Here is an 8,084-nt window from a genome sequence, read left to right on the forward strand (position 1 = left end):
ATGGGAAGGGCACTATCTGGGCAATCGGTCATCCCAAGGCACAAGCATAGCAGTAGCTACGGTTGAGACTCTGGACAGTATATTTGACCCATTCTATCCAGGCATTCACGTCCCCATACCCTGTTTGAATCTCAAATGTTTGAACTGCCACATTTCAGAGGGCCTCCTGTTTACTCTCCTGTTTTCTCCTTGAGTTTCTCCCTTTCTCTGATGGCAATAGAGGATTGTTTCCATACAGCTATTCTCAATCTGGCTGTTGTGTCTCTCCCAGTTATTTGTTCTTTCTGCTCAATTGTCATTGGGCATTTAAATCTCCACAAGCTAACACCTCACAAGCATCAAACGTGACGGCTTGTGGTACATAACCCTCTGTCACAGTCACCCATATTTTGATGGGGTATCCCATTTTTGCTATTATCTGGTCATGCCTTTTCCAAGTTACCAATTGACCAAGGCCTTCTCTGAGGCCTAGAATCACTAAAAACAAAATTAGTAATCAATTTTTCCCTGTCATTATTTTTAAACCTTAGGTTTCCAAATAATTATCGATACAAAAATAAGATGTACACTACTACTATAACAACCCCCCCCTTGGGAGCACTGCAGTTCGCTATAGGTCTGTCCTTTCTCTCAATCACAAGTCACACTCGTTAGTTACCTGTGAAAATAAAAGGTTAGTTTACATTGTAAGCTCTTATCCTGCTCAGAGTCCACTACGAGATTTTTTCTCTTCAATTTCAACTTCCAACAAGTCTTTTGTAGGAACAGCTTCCCAGGTACTAGCGTCGACAGATGCCTTCACTCGAGTATAGTGAGTCCAACCTTTTTCCGCAGTTCTTACGGCTGTTTCAGTGGTCAGTAATTGTCCTTCCCATTCAGGCCGGAGTTGACTCTTTCCAGGTCCGAATCAGGACCCGGTTTCCTGGGTGATGGTGGTGAATGGGGAATTCCAAAGGTGGGGTTTGAGCCAACAACCCACAGGTCCTGAGAGATGACAAAGAAGAAGACAACCCCAGAATACAGTTCTTAAGGAAACTCTCTTATTTTGAATTGTGGTATCTCATCCCTTCTGCCCAGATAGGGCAATCTGAACAGCATCTCATATGGTGAAATTCCTATATCCTTTCTTGGTGCTGTTTAAACCTGTAGGAGTAAGCATTTTACCCAAGGAAATTGGGTTTCTAACACTAGTTTAGTTAATTGCTTCTTTAATGTCTGATTCATTCGCTCCACCTTCCCAGAAGAGGAGGGGTGCCAGGGGCTGTGAAAATCCCACTCAATCTCTAAGGCCTGCTTTAACCCTTTCAGTAAAGCTTACACCCATCTAGTCACGTGGTCAATTAGGACAAACAAGTAACTCAGTAAAGTTTACCTGTATACTTTGGAAAGGTCAAACCCCTGGCTCCCGTCCCCCTCTAAATGGGTTACAGAACACCTTTTTATTTACCTTTTGTCATATGGTACATCCTCTACATATGTGCTTCCCTAAAGTGTATATTCCTACACAGACATACTTTCTTAGCACAATATCACACATTGCTTGCACCTCCCAATGACTCTTTTGATGTAAAACAGTTAATATTTGCCTCATTATCACTTTATTCAGCATTTCTCTCCCATCAGGGAGTATCCGTTTTCCTTCAGACTTCATGGCTCCTGATTCCTTAAAAAAATCATTCTTTTAAAACTTTTTAGTTCTTTCTTAATTTTCAACAATTCCCTGAATCCTCTCTGGATTTATTCTTCATTTTCCCTCAGACATTAGATGCCTTAAATACCTGACTTCTCTTTCTCCATATTGTAACTTTTTTTTTTTTTTTTTTTTTTTAATACTCTCAAGCCCTGCTTTCCCAGAAAGTTGAATAGCTTGTTTGTTAGTAGCTTTCTTCACAACTCTTTTCTCCTGTCCTGACAACAGAAAATGATCCACATATTTGTAACATTAATACCTCCTTGGGAGGTTGTAATTGCTCCAAAATCTTTTTTAAAACTTACTCATATAGATAGGTGGCCCTGTAAACCCCCCAAGGTAAAATTGTCCACCTATATTGTTGCTTCCGTCCCCATTTCAGGGTCTTTCCAGTTAGAGGTGAATATACATTTGCTCTCAGGGCCTGAGAGCACTCCATTAATTACACTGTTATTCCAGTCTAATAATTTACTAGTTGAATGCCCAATTTAATCATCAAATCCCTTCCCAACAAGTTAGTCTCTGCCTTGGATACATACAATAATTGCCCAGTGATCATTTTATCCCCTAGTCTCAGCTTGGTATCCCCCCCAAAGTGGCACTGTTATCCCAGCCCCACTTTTTAGGGTTTCATTAGTTAATTTAATCCCTGATACTTTACAGGTCAGTAATGACCTAGCTGTTCCCCAGTGTATTGGGTTTGATGGCAAGGTTCGGGGGCTGTGAGTAGGGGGGTGGGAAACTGCAGTGGCAGCCCCCGTGAGAAAAAAAAAAAAAACCGGAAGCCTCCCCGTGGCAGATAAGGGACAATTTCATCTGGCCTTAAGGGGCCCACTGCTGCCCAGAGCCAAGCCATGAGCAATACAGTCCGTGCCTCTGTGAGAGCACATCCACGAAAACAAACAAACAAAGAAACAAACAAAAACCTGCTTCTCAACAGCAGTTGAGAGAGCGAGAAACCCCCCCGCAGACACCAAAGTCAGTGCAGAAGGAGGGGGAGGAGGCGCTCCAGGCGCTGGAGCCGAAACCCCCCTGCGGCCGCTGGAGAGGCCCCTGGTGGAGCAGGCTGTCCCCCCCTCCCCGATGCTTGGGAAACTGAACAAACACCACAGCAAATATGCAAATATACCAAAACTTCTAGACTGTTACTTAGATAACGCCTACATCACCTTTCCCTGCTCATCAATTTCAAACAGCTCTGTTAAATATTACATGCCACACCTTTAACACCTTCGGCAAGACTTTTAACACTTCCTTTATCTTCCTCCAGCCCGCACTTTTCTAATACCAGCACCAAAGGCTCAGTCAGAGTCCAACTTAATTCCATACCTTTTCCCTCCAAGATACTGAAACAACATATCAATATAGCATATTTCATCCCATTTTCCTTCTTTCCTCCTTCTTCCACTCCAGATATTCCTATTTGAAGTGGCCAGCCTGGCCACACTTAAAACATCTTATCAAAGCCTGTCTCTGCTAGGACTCGGGCCACAATACAGGCAGCCCTCTTTGCCTGCCATTCCTTCATCTCTCTTCCTCTCCTTTCCATCCTGGCCCTGACTCCCCCTGAAGATTTTCTTCATCTTTCTCCAACCCTCTGCCTCACTACCCGCTGCACTGTCAATACCATTAGTTTCGATCTCTTTTTTTTTTTTTTTTTCCTTCTCATCTCCCCTCCAGACACACACCTCCAGGGCCTCCCGCAGGAGGGTCCCCCAGTGACTGTTCACTACATTCCCCCACCTTCTGAAGCATTTTCTGCGTATTTTGCAAGACTTTAATCACACAATGAACTTTCAAGAGCCCTTGGGATACTGGGTCCTCAGGTCTCATCCCCAAGTACTTTCTCATTCTAACCCGAAGTCTGTCATATGATTTCTGTGTTGCACACTATTATTATTCCAGCCAGGATTGGCAAATGGGTATTTCTGCCCTGCCGGTATTACCCCTGGTCCTGGAGGATGAGCTCTTTCCCATTCTTGTATAGCAGCTCTCCTCCTGATCATTCACATTTCTTTCCCTGTAAACAACATACTTATAGACATAATTCCCTCCCCCAAGAGTATAAATCAGGTCGTAGGAACTGGTCTAATTGTTCAGCTAGGCTGTTGGGGTCCTTGAATAAAGACTTCCTCTCCTTCTTAAAAAGTCCTAACCTCTCTGCTGGTAAGGAGGAGGGGGTAGTTCACCTAAGAGGATACACAGTTAGTGTTAGTACTGTTAGTATCAGGGAAGGCAAAATTCTCAACATATCTTCTACCTTGTTCTAATTCTTGCCAGAGCCTAGAGTACAATCCTTCTTTAGGGACAGTGTTAATTACAGTCCCTGTCTCCCTTCCCGGAGTGACTGCTGCTGCCACCAGTTCAATATTAAGATTATAGGGAGCATAACTTGGCTCCTTCTCTGAAAAAGGAATCTTATTGTTTACACATAAATTTAAAGCCTGAATTTTCATCAGACCCGTATTTTGGCCAAAATACTGCTGTTTCCTTAATTGATTGTTTTGTCCAGACTGATACACAATGTTTAACCTTTTTTTTTTTTTTTTTTTTTTAATTACTTTTCTTTTACAATCCCTCTAATTTTGGGATTATGTTTCCAATTTCTTATCATTTTTCAGGAAGAACTATTAGTAGGCACTCCCCCAGGGATATCTCCCTGTCCCCTGGAACTCATATTTTCCCATTTTTCCTAACCCTCGCCAGTATGTGCTACAGAAATTTCCCTTCTGCAGTGCACCACACACCAACGTACTGAAAAATGGGGGTGTACCGCCAAGCACTTCCCCGTGCCAGCGTTACCGCACACCTATGAGTTTACCAGATTCCCTGGAACTCGTACTTCCCATCTTTCCTAACCCTCGCCAGTATGTGCTACAGAAATTTCCCTTCTGCAGTGTACCACACACCAACGTACTGAAAGATGGGGGTGTACCGCCAAGCACTTCCCCGTGCCAGCGTTACCGCACACCTGAGTTTACCAGATTCCCTGGTGTACTTCCAAGCACTTCCCCGTGCAAGGATTACCGTACACCAGATTCCCCTGGTGTAGTGCCAGCACTTCCCCGTGCAAGGGCTTACCATACACCAGATCACCCGACCCCCAAGGCAATACTTAATATTTCTTACCTTGGTCTGTGCACAGAGTTACCGGATCGATTCTTAAAAACCCGGAGTGCCTACCTTCTTCCTTTCCCCACTACTTCACGGATCCTGCCTCTTTAACCAGTCTCGGGCCCTCTGTCAGCTTTCCGCAGAACCGCCACCGTCGATGCACAGGACCGCTGAAATCAGCGGGGCATGCCTTCCTGCTGCTGCGGCGGTGGGGCTCCCCAGTAGGTGACTGGATCCCGGACGAGCCCCCAAATTGTGAGAAACACTCCGTAGCCAATAACTTAGGCTCAGGCGAGGATCTCAGTGAAGTAGTAATTTATTCGCGATTGCAATGGCGGGCGCCCCACAAGCAGGAGAGAGCGCATCTACTAGTTCCAAAACACAGTTTATATACCTTTTTATGGCAGGACCCTCCCCTGTTTCCCCACTGAGTGGGTAATCCAGATTCACAATCTATCTGATGCTTCACAAACAATGCATGGCCTTCAGTCGCCGGCCTGTTAAATTTCAAATTTCTTTTGACATTTTTACTGCTTGAAGTGGTAATGTTTCTTCACTTATCTGACTTGACTTGACACCGTGATTTTCACCTAATTGTCCTAAGGAGTCTGATTGTCTGCATTTTACAAGGTTGCCTGCTAAACTTTTCTTATCACTGTAAGCATATCTCAGTACCACATTCCCTCCTTCTAAACAATGTAACTCTGCAAAAACAACATTTCTATTCCCACATACCTCACTGAACCTACTCTGGTGTGATTTGGTTCGATTATTTCCCAGCACAGAACTACCTACATCCAGTTGCATATGGTGTGGAAATACCTGCTGCTGTTGTCTTGGAATGTTTGAATACAAATATTCAGAACATTTCCCTTTCGAACAAACTATACATCCCTCTGTCTAGCTGAATTATTTTCAAGATTAAATAAATCAATGAGAGAAAAAAAAAACATACACACACACAGACAGATCTCAGAAAGGAAAAAAGACAGGACACACAGGTGCAGAAGTTTGGAACACTATTTCCCTGTTTCTTTTTTATACCAGAGTTGAACTGTATCTAAATTATTCATTAGGAATTAAAAACAACTTGGCTCTTTTTTTTTATTATTTTTCTTTCTATTTGCTGATTTTTTTTCTCTGATCTATTTTTCCCTTTCACAGAAGATGACACCTATTACACCAAAGGCCAAGTTGGGACCAGGCACCACTCACTGAGTTCCAGTCCCTCTCTGCATGTCTGAGTTTAGTGCAGGGAACAAAATCCCTTACCCACTTTTAGATGTCAGAGATATTGCATGAAACCAAGAAGCATGCAGTAGATACATGAACAGATTAAATGAAGGGGGCAGGGCAAGTGTGCAGTTCCTCAGCCTTATAAATGTTGTAGTCTCCATTCTAAATTAATTCCCATATGCTAACAGGGTCACATCCTGGCAGAGGAGATTGTCTTCACTGTGGGCAGAGCTTGCTGGAGCCCTCCCACACCTCAGGCTCTTTCTTTTCCCAGACATTAGACAGAAGCACTGGAGACCTTTCTTGCCTTACCAGCCTAAAAGTTCTCATAAAAACCTTTCAGCAACTCCTTGGGTGAAATGCTGATTTTCAGCAATGGGAGCCTACCCAACTTGAGATATTTAAGATTCCATTATAGGTTTTAAAAACTTTTGAGTTCATTTGTATCTTAACAACTGCTCCGAGGTCATGTCCCTTATCCCCTGACTAGCCTAATAGAGAATTTCCAAAATATGTTATTTAGTGGGGGAAAAAAAATCAGACTCATTCTAGATTTGGTCCTCTTTTTGGCACGAGACACATCCAGTCCCATCGGCTGTGATGTGCTGATTGCTTGCCAGCATCACAACCTGGTTAGGGCAACAGCACTGAAGTTCCTGACCAGAGCTGACAAGTATAAATAAGGGACAGTTGTCACATTTGCTTACAGGAAGGCAGCTGAGAGGAAGGTTGCCTGCAGCAAGAACAGCCAGGCTGAGACAAACTCTCCCATTGTTTGGGGTCATCTGGTCTGCAAACTGTTTCACATGAGAAAATTAGATTATGCCAAACCAGCTTCTTTGGAGTATTTTTTTTTTTAATCCAGCATTAAAAGGATGGAAGTAATCGTAAATCTGGAAGCAATCACACACACATCACTTAGAAATGCTCTGCCTCAGTGCAAGAGAAACAGAATACATCAGTGCTGATTGGCCTGGGGTATCTCTCTCCCCCCCCCCCCCCCCCTCCACCCATCCCCAAACCCATGTCCCAGACAAGCTAAATGTTTCATTAATTAGGCGCTAACTATGGTTAAAATTAGGAGGGTTGCAAGGCTCTTCCTTCAGACTAATCCCCTGATTAAAAGCAGGGCCCCCACTATGGGCTCTCAGGGTCACTCCAAGTTGCTGGTATGCATTTGTTGACTTTGGGTTTTGAGTCAGCCTGGCGGAATGTGTGGGGCAAAAAAATAAAAAAAATCGTTTTGGTGCCTGGACAGGGGGACAAGCTGTGGGAGCAGGCTGGAGGAAGGGGACACTGCTGTTACATGGTGTGTTTGGTGGACGTGCACACACCCAACCACTCTCATGGGCCCCATAACTCCCAGCCGTGTATCAACAAGAACCGATCAAAGCCCACCACAGTCCTCAAAGGGAACTATCTCCAGAGAGAGCAACTCAGGACATCTACCACATCTTTAAACCACATTTTAAAGGAGAAGCTACAGCCCCCATGTCCAGCCCGCTCAGATGAAGGGACACCTCATAGGACCCCATCTCTTCCCTGTTCCTCTGCAAGCTGGGACGCCATCTCCAGATCCTCCCTGCAAGGCAAAATGCAAAGAAAGGCAACACTCCAGACAGGAAATTCTGGGCTTGAGGATGCTATCTCAGAGAGGTTTTGATTTTAACTGTATGCAAATCCAGCTGTTTTGCAGCACCATTCACCTCAGCAGGACTAGCATGGAGATTTCAGTGCTGTTTGCTTTTTAAGAAGCAGAGAGAAGAGATGCTCTATCTATCCATCCAAAGTGCTGTCGAACTATGATATTAATCAGAAAACAAGGGTTTTGGCAAGCTGTCCTGTCAAGAAACAAAAGCAAACCTGGCCATTGAGGGCAAGCGGTGAGGGAAGCGCACCAGAAAAGAAAACAATAGGGACATTCTGTAGTAACCACAAAACCCTGAGTTTTCTGCCATATTCTGTTTTCCATAAATATTGGCCTCACTTTAATGTAGAGCAGCCAAGAGCGGCTTGTATGAATTCAGCCTCCCTAACCAAGAGC

The sequence above is a fragment of the Aythya marila genome (assembly GCF_965140915.1).
Source record: "Aythya marila genome assembly, chromosome: 15".
Classification (NCBI taxonomy): Eukaryota; Metazoa; Chordata; class Aves; order Anseriformes; family Anatidae; genus Aythya; species Aythya marila.